The 12,461-nt window shown below is 41.6% G+C and overlaps 1 protein-coding gene across 2 annotated transcripts in view; it reads left to right on the forward strand.

The window, feature by feature from the left end:
* Nucleotides 1-8,300: 8,300 nt before the first annotated feature.
* The window catches only part of LOC142599177 (phosphatidylinositol 3-kinase regulatory subunit alpha-like), a 37,818-nt gene continuing 33,657 nt past the window's right edge, over nt 8,301-12,461 (forward strand). Inside the window, exons 1-2 of one of the 2 annotated variants that reach the window (XM_075739024.1) lie at nt 8,301-8,496; nt 8,638-8,717. The gene's annotated coding sequence lies outside the window, so the exon portion shown is untranslated. Of the gene's footprint in view, nt 8,497-8,637; nt 8,718-9,100; nt 9,149-12,461 lie in introns of those variants that run through there. The other variant, XM_075739025.1, reaches the window with a different exon arrangement.

Below are 12,461 nucleotides of genomic sequence, written 5' to 3' on the forward strand. Positions count from 1 at the left end.
ATATGCAGATATAAATACATATAGCTTCACTATCTTACTTCCCTAGCAGGTTTTGAGTGACATTCACAATAGTTGTGGTGGGTTGACCCTGACTGGCCACCAGGTGCCCACTAAGCTGCTCTAATACCCCACAATCCTCAACTGGACAGAGGAGAGAAAATATAGCAAAAGGCTCCTGGGACAGGGAGATCACTCATACAATTACTGTCAGAGGCAAAACAGACTTGACTTGGAGAAAATTAATTTAATTTATTACCAATCAAATCAGAGTAGGGTAAAGAGAAATAAAATCAAATCTTAAAACACCTTCCTCTCACTCCCTACTTCTCTACCTCCTCCCCTCCAGCGACACAGGGGGACGGGGAATGAGGGTTGCGGTCACTTCATCACACATTGTCACTCCTTCCTCCTCACTCTCTTCCCCTGCTGCAGCGTGCGGTCCCTCTCACGGGGGACAGTCCTCCACGAACTTCTCCAATGTGAGTCCTTCCCACGGGCTACAGTCCTTCATGAACTGCTCCAGTGTGAGTCCTTTCCACGGGGTGTAGTCCTTCAGGAGCAGACTGCTCCAGCATGGATTCCCCACGGGGTCACAAGTCCTGCCAGCAAACCTGCTCCAGCGTGGGCTCCTCTCTCCACAGGGTCACAGATCCTGCCAGGAGCTTGCTCCATCATGGGATCTCCTTGGGGTCATCCCCTCCTTCAGGTACATCCACCTGCTCTAGTGTAGGATCCTCCATGGGCTGTAGGTGGATACCTGCTCCACCGTGGACCTCCATGGGCTGCAGGGGCACAGTCTGCTTCACCATGGTCTTCACTATGGGCTGCAGGGCAATCTGCTCTGGTGCCTGGAGCACTTCCTCCACTGACCTTGGTGTCTGCAGAGTTGTTTCTCTCACATATTCTCAACTCCTCTCTTCCAGCTGCTGTTGCACAGAAATTTTGTCCCCTTCTTAAATATGTTATCACAGAGGCACTACCACCACTGCTGATTGGCTCAGCCTTGGCCAGCAGCAGGTCTGTTTTGGAGTTGGCTGGAACTGGCTATATTGAACATGAGGGAAGCTTCTGGCATCTTCTCACAGAAACCACTCCTGTATCCCCCTGTCCTGGTTTCAGCTGAGAGGGTTAATGTTCTTCATAGTAGCTTGTACAGGGCTATGTTTTGGATTTGTGCTGGAAACAGTATTGATAACATAGAGATGGTTTTGTTATATAGACATGTTTTTGTTGAGCAGTGCTTACACAGTGTCAAGGCCTTTTCTGCTTCTCGCACCACCCTGCCAGCGAGATGGCTGGGGGTGCACAAGGAGTTGGGAGAGGACACAGCCAGGACAGGTGACCCAAATTAGCCAAAGGGATATTCCATACCATATGATGTCATGCTCAGCATAGAAGGGGGACTAGTCGGGGAGGGGCGGCACAGCTCCAGGACGTGTGGCTTGGGGACAGTCCAGCTTTGGGATGGGTCTGAGCATGCGGTCTGAGTTGTATGGTCATTGAGTGAGAAAGTGCATTGTGTATCATCAGTTTTGTATATTCTAAGTACCGTTGTTGTTGTTTTTCCCTCTCCCTTTGCTGTCCCAATAAACTGTCCTTATCCCAACCCACGAGGTTTTGCCTTTTCCTTCCCATTCTCCTCCCCATCCTGTAGGGGTGGGGGGGAGGAGGGGGAGTGAGCGAGCAGCTGCATGGTGCTCAGCTGTCGGCTGGGGTAAAACCAGGACACCTCCCCGCTACCATATCCTTGCTACGCAAACCCAATACATTAGTGAAATTAAAGCCTACTCAAAAGCTACTGGATATTTAGAGAGCTACTCAAAATTTTGCAAGTTGCCGCTATGTACTCTACTGAGCTTTTCAATCGTCTTAAGTTAACTTAGCTGCACCTTTTTTACTCCTGAAGAAGAATCAAAGACACATGATCAAAGATACCTTTTCTGTGTCCCTGACTTGTGGTGAATGAAACTTATCTGACTGAATAGTCAAGCTAAATAGCTAAATCAGCATAATAGTTCTGTTTTACTTGAGTACATTTATACAAGAAATACATTGTCCCATTGTTCCTAATACACGTGGCAGTTTGATACGGGTAAATTCATGATTTTGTTTCCTGGCTGCTGATTTCAAACCCAGACTGAGAACCAAGCTTCAGCTTTTTCAAGGGTTTAGATTCAGTTGAAGAAAGGGATGAGGACATTGTGGATCATTAACAATTCAGACCCAGGGTATATAAACACACAGGTGAATTGGTGTGGTGTTACTGCTGCAAGCCCATCCCAAGCATATAACATGATACAGATTTTCTGCCTCCAAAAGCCTTCTGACAGATGATAATGTTTGCTGTTGCAGTGGTTCAGTTTCTGTTTGAGGTAAACAGCAACAATAATACATTATTAAAACTAAGAAAAAGATTGCTTAGTCCACACCAGAATAACATCCCATGTGTACAGGGCAGTTCCTAAAACATGTCCTGTGAAGCACCCTCTCCTGTGAGAGAGATTCTTCTGCACCAGCCCTTTGGAGTCTGTTACTTCTGTGCTACTCCTTATGCTTGTGCTCACATGACTTCCTCCCCCACGCAGCCTCCACCACTGGCAAATCTTCTTGAATGCTTTCTTTGAAAAGCTAACAAAAAAATATCCCAGTCTTTCCTATAAGTCATAGCTTTAAAATATCTAAGTAAGTAGTTTATTTTAAGCCACCCCTTCATCTAATTCCATGTCTCTAATCAAATTATCCTGCTGTTAGCTGTTCTCTCAGGAATCCTCACAAAATTGTTTCTTAGCTAAGCTGATTTGTAACAAAGTCTCCTCCACAAGCTCAATTCTGGGGCCAGAGATCTTGGTCCCTCCACCCTGACTCTGAGCTTTTAATGTCTTGAATGATTCCTCTTGGGGTTGTTTTGCCTTGAAGTAGACAAGACAAGGTGATGACACACTGCTGAAGAGCTCCACAAGCAAAGCCTGTTTCAAAGTCCATTTGCAACAGTCCTTGGCTTCTTTCTATACTCCAGAAATCACTGAAAAGGTATCAATTGAGCCAAGGCAACCCATCAGCTGGGTGGGATGCAGATTATTTTTTGCCACATCAGTGGCAGGCAACAGCTTTCTTCTTTCATGAAAGTAAATGAAATATAAATAACGTTACTGTTGTTTGGTGGTGTTAAAACACCAAAACAACAAAATTTATCAGAACCAAGTTACATAGTATCTCCTATGACAGAGCTTCAGCTAGTGGCTGGAATGAATTCCAGATGTTTCATCATGTACCACTGAACAGGAGGAATTGGGATATTTGCCTTGAAAATTAAATAGTTTGGTACCAGCATGACTCTATATAAAAAGCTCAAGAAAAAAATGGAGGGACCTTGACAGGCTTGAGAGCTGGGCCCATGTGAACTGCATGAAGTTCAACAAGGCCAAGTGCAAGGTCCTGCACGTGGGTCAGCGCAATCCCAAGCATGACTATAGGCTGGGCGGAGAATGGATTGAAAGCAGCCCTGAGGAGAAGGACTTGGGGGTGTTGGTGGATGAGAAGCTCAACACGAGCAAGCAATGCACACTTGCAGCCCAGAAAGCCAACCGTGTCCTGCGCTGCATCAAAAGAAATGTGACCAGCAGGTCGAGGGAGGTGATTCTGCCCCTCTGCTCCGCTCTTGTGAGACCCCACCTGGAGTACTGCATCCAGCTCTGGGGGCCCCAGTACAGGAGAGACATGGACCTGTTGGAGAGAGTCAAGAGGAGGGCCACGAAGCTGATCAGAGGGCTGGAGCACCTCTCCTATGAGGACAGGCTGAGAGAGTTGGGGGTTGTTCAGCCTGGAGAAGAGAAGGCTCTGGGGAGATCTAATTGCAGCCTTCCAGTACCTAAAGGGGGACTACAGGAAAGCTGGTGAGGGACTGTTTATGAGGGAGTGTAGTGACAGGACAAGGGGTAATGGGCTTAAGCTGAAGGAGGTTCGATTTAGATTAGATGTTAGGAAGAAATTCTTTACTGTGAGGGTGGTGAGGCACTGGAACAGGTTGCCCAGAGAGGTTGTGGAGGCCCCCTCCCTGGAAGTGTTTAAGGCCAGGTTGGATGGGGCTTTGGGCAACGTGGTCTCGTGGAAGGTGTCCCTACCCGTGGCAGGGTGGTTGGAACTAGATGATCTTTAAGGTCCCTTCCAAGCCAAACCATTCTATGATTCTATGAACCCATTTAGATTTCAGCTGTGAACATGTGTAATCTTGTTTAAAACCGAGCTTCCTAAAATGCCTCTGCAAAAGCTGAGAAATACTAAAAATTAAGCTTGCATTTACCTTTGAAGCAAAAGGTCATAAGAACACAGTAAGAATATATCCTTAATTGTTTATGTTGACAAATACTTGGTATAATTTTAGTACGTATAGCTATAGTACTGTACACGCCAGAGATTGAAAGTGAGGCTCACATACTCTTGTGGAGATGGAATTCTGCCAGATTTTTCCAAAGCTTTTATTAGATCAGCCATGAGCTCCTGGAGACTTTAAAAAAAAGAAAGTAATATTCATGAAACATGAGTTTAAATCAAAATTCTGGAAAAAAATCCAAAGCAGAACAACATCCCATATTTTAGAAGGTAGAAGATTAAATAATGATGTGGAGCTGAACATTGCAGTGTAAGTTATAATGAACCTAACCCCTAAATCCTTAAAAAAATTGGAATCCAGATCTGAATTATCTCAATAACTTTTTTCAGATACTTGATTAGTCCCCATATAATAGCTTCCATGGTTTATCATTGCTTCAGTTCTACTTGCAGTCTAAGGATTTTACTGCCTGGCAATTGTAACAGCAGCTTTTTGTTCAGTAGTCCTGACGGATTTGACTGCCATGAATTTGTCTAATCACTCTTCCTTATTCACAATTTCCCTGGTCAAAGAATTTCACAGCTCACCTATATATTATTTGTATTCATTTGTTTTAAGTCAGCCACCTGTTAGGTTTGTTTGATGCCCTTGGACCTTGTATTCTGAGAAGCAGTAACTAAGTTTTCTCTATTTGCCTTCTCTCTGTCTTTCAGAAGTGCTTGTACCCAACACATCAGCCTCTTGTCCAAACTAAAGCACCCTAGTCTAGCTTATCTCCCCTCTCAGTGAAGCCACTGCACACCTTTAACCATCTTTCTGTCCTCCTTGGTACTTTTGCTATTTTTTTTATCTGCTTCTCTAGATGAGGGAGACCACAACCATATGTAGTCTAAGATTTCCACTGTCTTTGAAACAGTTGGGTTGCTTACCAATTTCTGAACTGATCTTCTTTGGGTTGGTTACTATATAAGGGCTTTCTCACAGATTCATGTTTGATAAAGTATCAGACTGAAGTGTGAATTTCCACTGCCAATCTGAGAAAAAAAGGTAGTTCTGACTTCTGACTGGTTGTGCTTAAGGTGCAAGCTGGTGCTGCAGCAGTGACAATTACTTAGTGACTTGTCCTAAATGCCTGTCTACATGAAAAGAAAAACCCAAACACCTTTATATATTGCACTTTTACAAGGGGAAATGTACATCTCCCTTTGCCCTTACCACTAATGAAAAAGCCACTTCCTCCACTCCCCACTCCAGGCTATCTCACAATGAAACAGAGACAGAAAAACATGAACCTTCCTGATTCAGGTGACCACCACAAGAATATATTTTCACCAGCCCCTGTGAATTTGCTCTCATATCTACTGTTTGTCCCATCTTGAAAGTGACTGCTGATGACCAGGTAGGCCGAGCATCTGATCGGACTGCCAATTTGCCCTCTCTCACTCCCTCTCCCCTAGATTATTTTTTAGACAGGGAGATGTCCATGCAGAAGAACATTAAAAAAAGAAAACCCTAAATGTAAAAGCCATAGACATCACTGTGGGAAAAATATATAAACAAAGTTTATAGCATAGATTCAATGGACAAAGAATCATAGAATCATAGAATCATTTAGGTTGGAAAAGACCTTTAAGATAATTGAGTCCAACCATAAACCTAACACTGCCAAGTCCACCCCTAAACCATGTCCCTAAATGCCACATCTACACATCTTTTAAATACCTCCAGGGATGGTGACTCAACCACTTCCTTGGGCAGCCTCTTCCAATGCTTGACAAGCCTTTTGGTGAAGAAATTTTTCCTAATATCCAATCTAAACCTCCCCTGGCACAACTTGAGACCATTTCCTCTTGTCCTATTGCTTGTTATTTGGGAGAAGAGACCCACCTCACTACAATCTCCTTTCAGATAGTTGTAGAGAGCAATAAGGTCTCCCCTCAGCCTCCTCTTCTCCAGACTAAACAACCCCAGTTCTCTCAGCCGCTCCTCATAAGACCTGTTCTCTAGACCCACTGTTAACAGCAAAATCAAATATAATCAAGACTATTGCTGCTAAGGGCAACCATTGCATAGTCCTATCCCTGTGTTAGTTAATGTATATCTAAACAATGTACTAATGAAGACGTGATTGTCAAGAAGTAGAAATGTAACTGATAAATTACTAGTTTGACCAGCAAGCCTTGAAGAACCATTTGGACTTACCAAAAGTACTGGGAAACTAAGGGAAAGGTAATTCCGGCAGGGGGAATTGCAACCACAGACCCATGGACCATCTACCCTAATCATACCACCTACTCAAAAGATAAAGGCGGAGAAAAGAACTGAGCATGTGTTCTACTTTGCATGCTAGACGAAGAAATCTAAACCAATCATTGTAACTGGGAGTGTAGTACCTTGTAACATTTGTGTATAAATATAAGAGAACTGGCACTAGGTGTGCTTGATTTGTGGAAATCCACCAAGCACCTAGGCCTGAATAAAAAGCAATATCTCTCCTCTGTGTCTGAGAATTGGCTTATTGCACACTGGGTAATGAATCCGCTTTTCGGACAACACCTTCACAAGCTTTGTTGCTCTTCTTTGGATGCACTCTAGCATCTCAATGTCTTTCTTGTAGTGAGGGGCCCAAAAGTAAACACAATACTCAGGGTGTAGCCTCACCAGTGTCGAGTACAGGGGGACAATCACTTCCCTAGTCCTGCTGGCCACACTATTCCTGATGCAAGCCAGGATGCTGTTGGCCTTCTTGGCCACCTGGGCACACTGTTGGCTCATATTCAGTCAGCTATTGACCAACACCCCCAGGTCCTTTTCTGCCAGGCAGCTTTCCAGCCACTCTTCCCCAAGCCTGTAGCGTGGTATGGGATTGTTGTGACCCAAGAGTTTATAGCAATCCATTACAGCTCTCCAGTTGTGTGAGTCATCTGACCATGTTTCAGTGATTGCAACTTCTGGTGGGTTGACCCTGGCTGGGGGCTGGGTGCTCACCAGAGCCGCTCTATCACTCCCCTCGTTCACTAGACAGGGGAGAAAAAGTATAACGAAAAGCTTATGGGTCGAGATAAGGACAGGGAGAGATCACTCACTAATTATCGTCACGAGCAAAACAGACTGAACTTAGAGAGGAAATTCATCTGAATATCCAGTGGTCCAGCTGTCACCCACAGAACATGGAAGATCCTGCACAACCTGGCAGCATCTCAGAAAAAATATATACCTTCACTGCTTTTCATGAAAGCTGTTTCAATTCAGATCTAGACATACATTATTTACTTATCTATTTAGGTAAACATAATGGAAAATATAAGGGATAACAGTTCTCTTCATTTTAGTAAGTAGAATGACCATATAAAAACTATGGGGGCAATCAAGGATTTATCTGTATTCAGAAAGCTAATTTTTAACTTTTTATCAGTGCCGACAAAATAAATGTATTAGAGGTCATGGTGTTCTGCAGTATGTTGAGAGTTGCAGATTATGAAGTGACAAATGCATGCATGTAAGATCCATCATCTACAGTAGTCATTTCAAACAAGTACAGCTTATAGGCTTTCAGCACGTGGGCCAAATATTCCGTTATATGTCTCAGGACAGGATATTGTTACTGGTAACCTTCAAAGTTAGAACAGCACCTGTGAGAATTATCTAGTGCATCTCAGAATTACCCAATCATATGTGATGCTAAACACAAGACAGACTTCTACCAGGACACTCTGAACACATTGTGGTTTTTACCAAAATACATATCTGTTTCCGTTTGACTTTTAAATACTTGTTCTTTACTCTTCCCTGAGCATTTCACTTTTTTCAAAAGAAGAAACAAGTCTTACGGCACTAATGAAGGACAGAATTATTATTTTTTTTCTGTAAGATTGATGCTTCCAAAGGAGTCATATATAGTTTCATTTTACTTGTCAAATGTTACTGTTCTGATATCAAGTTCCTTTTATCTGTTTGCTTGCAGAAGTGCAGAGCTCAGAGGAATATGCTCAGTTGCTGAAGAAACTAATCAGATCTCCAAATATACCTCCCCAGTATTGGCTCACACTCCAGTATTTGCTCAAACATTTCCTCAGACTTTGTCAAGCCTCCAGCAAAAATCTCTTGAATGCAAGGCCTCTGGCTGAAATTTTCAGCCCTCTGCTTTTCAAATTCCAGATAGCAAGGTATGTGGGTCATCTTTATTATATTCTGACCTTACTTCTAATGTGGAGGGCATTGTTGTAAGTTTTTCCAATGTTTTTTGAATAATGCTAATGTCAACTTTTGCATTTTTCCTAGTTCTTACTGTAATTCATCTCTTGCAGCTCTGATAATACTGAAAACCATATAAAAATCCTAGAGGTTTTAATCACAAGTGAATGGAATGAGAGACAGCCTGTACCAGGTAAAAATATTTTTAATTTAAAAAATTATATACCATTGTTTTCTTAAATATTAAAATTCAACTTAAGGACAGTAAATGCATGCTGGTTTACTTTTTTAATCAAACTTAATGCAAAAGTGCATAATTACAGAACTAAGTAGAAGTTGTTCATATGTTCCATAGTGGTATGCAACATTTGTTTTATAAGGAATTGTCTTTTTCATTAAAATAATTTTAGTACCCATAGTTTGTACAGCCTTAGGACTTTCATTCCTTTTTCAGTAGACAGTGAATAGGAATTTGTGAACTTATAAGACCTGTAAACCAGTAGAATGCATATCATACAGCGGTGGTGGTGGTGTGGAAATTCTGGATATTTTATTTAACTCTCACTCTACTTCCAGGCAAATTTTCTTAGAAATACAATACCCCATAGAGATCATCTGAAGAAAGTAATTCTCTCTTTCTTTACTTATATGCATTTTTTAATCCAGAGACTCAAAAGATTTCTTAATCAATATCAGTAAACAATGTGGAAAATATTAACACTCCCTTCAGGAAAGTTAGATTATGCTTGTGTTGATTCTGTGAGTTAGCACCTAATTTAGTCAACAAACAGTAAACCCCACCTCTAATTTATGCAAAAATCCCTTGTTTTAAATCAAATATTTGGTAGAAGCAAGGCAGAGTTGCTGACTGTGTGCAAAAAAAAAAATATTAATGCAGGAGGACTTTAGATATTAGCTTTTACAGCTTAGTAACAGAGAATATCTGAGCAAAGGATAGGGCAATGGTGAATAGAACATCGGGCAGGCTGTAGCTCTCCCAACTCTCTATTCAAAGTACAAGGTAAAGTTCATGGCAGTAGGATTTGTAGGGCTGCTTAAGATTTGAAGAACTAGAACACAGCAGCAGAAAAACAGCAGCAGAAAAATGCCTTCTGTCTCGTATTTCAGGCAGGCACATTGTATAATCCCCTTCAACTAATGAAGATTAATTTAAAATGGATAAGATTTTTATTCCTACTGCCTTGATTGGAAGACTTTTCCAACTTTGCCAGCTCTGTTAGGAACCTTTCCCTAATGTTTATTTTCAGCTAGTTTATACCTATTTGGTTTGTTCAATTTTGTCAAAATAGTTAAGGAGTCATTTCAAGAACCACTGTGTATTTTTCTTCCTAATGTTTCATAACAACCATGAAAGTCCAAACTTTTAATGACTACTTGTCTTATTTTACTAAGAATCAGCTAATTGTTAAAGGATGATTTTATCTTTGCTACATGTTATAAGCCTTACAAAGCAAAATACATTATTGAAACCTCTAATATTCTAAAGAGTTTGCAAATGCTTTAGGATATGTAAATTTATATGGTTGGGAGGATACAAAGGTAGGGTCAACAGTGAGAGTTTCTTTAGTTGCAAAGTGAGAGTTTAATTTGCACTTAAGAGATCACTTGATTGCATATAGTCCTGAGTTGCTTCATATGAGGAAAGTATAAAAGTGAAAGGTGTTGATGTTAGACCTACTAATGAGGGCAAGGAGTCTAATCATCCTGAGAGCATCATTAGGGCACTTGAAGAAATGTGGCTGTATCCATCAGATTTATAGGGTTTAACACTACATTAATAATTATAATCTAACAGCTTTTTGTTTTTAATATTGCTGAATTAATTATTTTTTTAATGCAATAGTTTATTTTGAGGGTCCTCTTGGGATTTTTCATATAATCTGTTACAAAAATAGAACTCCTCTGTGCATTTCAAAGTCCATCCTGGGCAATGGAATGTTTTTTAGTAGAACATTTGCACATCTATTAATATGCTGAAAAAAACCCCCTCGGATACAAATTTTCAAGCTTTGTAGTCTCTGGTTAGCTAGCCTCTGCTGTTAGGCCTGTAAAGTGCTTGAATAATTTTCAAAACTTGAGTCTTAATAGAATGTTATGTAAGTTTACAGGATAAGAACACAAGTCTCTTTTCAGCACCAAAATCATTCAGTGACCTGATCATCTGAAGTAGTGTATTTTTATAGTTCTCATAGAAGACTCAAAGATGTATTTTTCGAAATTATCATCTTTAAGATTATTGGTTGTAGTGGCTTGAGTTTCCATAAAAAATGTTTAGAGACATTGTAATAAAGGAAGATACCTAGAAAAGATAACTTGTCATATAAGTGTTCTCAGAATGACAATCTATAATAGAATTTTTAAAGTTCAGAAGTTAAGAGGTTTTAAACAGAAAGAATCTTACTTGTTGAAAATCATGTAATGACAACTAAGTGATAACAGGTAAGCCAATGCTGCCAGGTTTCTTTTCTTTTTCACAGGCTGAAGGGATAGCTTCCTCCTTTCTTTTTTCTTTCCGTTATTCTCAAGCCTGGATAAAAACATTCTAAAATGAGGTGCGCATGAAATTTTAGTGGTATATCTTACACAGTATGTAGATACATTAAATGCAGGGTTGGAGATAACTGATCTGATTACAGAGAGGACATCATTGCACAACTATGGTTTTTTTCTTATTGGATCACCCACTAATTATCCTTCTTGCCTCAAAGCAATAGAAATTAGGCAATAGGGCCTTATATCTTAATATATCTTAATATTAATATCTTAAATTGGACATCTTACAGCTAGAGTGATGCTATGCACACGATAGCAGGAGTTACAGTTAGGCGATTACTTGATTTTTTTTGTCACAACTCTGGACTGATTTTTTTTCCCCTCTGTCCTGGTTCTGGCAAGGATAGAGTTAATTTCCCAAGGAGCCAGGACAGGTGAGCCAAGCTGGCCGGGGGCTATTCCATACCATGGGACGTCATGCTCACCATAAAAGGGGGCTAGTCGGGCAGGGGCGGGTTCGGCGTGTCGGCGTGGCTCCGCGACGGGTCGAGCGTCCGGTCGGTCGGTCGTCGGATCGGTAAAATCGTTCTCTGTTATCACCCATTGTTATTGTTACCAGTACTGTCGTTGATTGTTTTCCCTCTCCCTTGCTGTCCCAGTAAACTGCCCTTATCCCAACCCTCGAGGCTTTGCCGTTGTTTTTCCGTTCTCCTCCACATCCCGCCGGGGGAGGGGTGAGCGAGCGGCGCGTGGCACTTAGCTACCGGCTGGGGCTAAACCACGTCAGTCCTTTTTGGCGCCCAACGTGGGGCTCGAGGGGTTGTGATAACGACAAGTCTGACCCAAATGTGTTAAAACAAAGTTGTTATAAGCATTTATAATGTTACTGAAACAGTCACTGGTCATAATGATCTTCTGTTTGGTCACATGGCTCTGTTTTGTAAACCCGTGTTTACTCTATGCAATCCCTGCGGTGCTGTTTATCACCTCTGGGAGAGGGGTTCGTGTTCTCATGTTGTTGTATTGTGTGATAATGACTTATGATAAGATATCATTGACAGTCATGGGTCTGAGCTGGTATGTGTATGTAGCATTTTGGTCAGGCCCGTACCTCGGTCAATATCTTTCAGAATTGATTAATAATTGGACCCAATCTATGGGGAAGACGGGGGGGGATACTTTCTCCTACTCTTTCACCTCCCCTTTTCCCTTTTTGTTGGTTACAACAGTTTTTGAGAATTTTGAATACCCTTGGAATGTTCAGGCCAGTATATTCCTATTGCTAGGTCTCCTGAATGCTTTCCCACTCCTGTTCGGGGTTAGCAAAAATCTTTTCAAGAGTACCACCCAGGGATCTTCCCCAAGGCTGAATGGTCAGGGCTGGCATGGCATGTGGGAGAGTATGGGCGGGTATCTAGAGACC

Source organism: Balearica regulorum, chromosome W (genome assembly GCF_011004875.1).
Source record: "Balearica regulorum gibbericeps isolate bBalReg1 chromosome W, bBalReg1.pri, whole genome shotgun sequence".
Lineage (NCBI taxonomy): Eukaryota > Metazoa > Chordata > Aves > Gruiformes > Gruidae > Balearica > Balearica regulorum.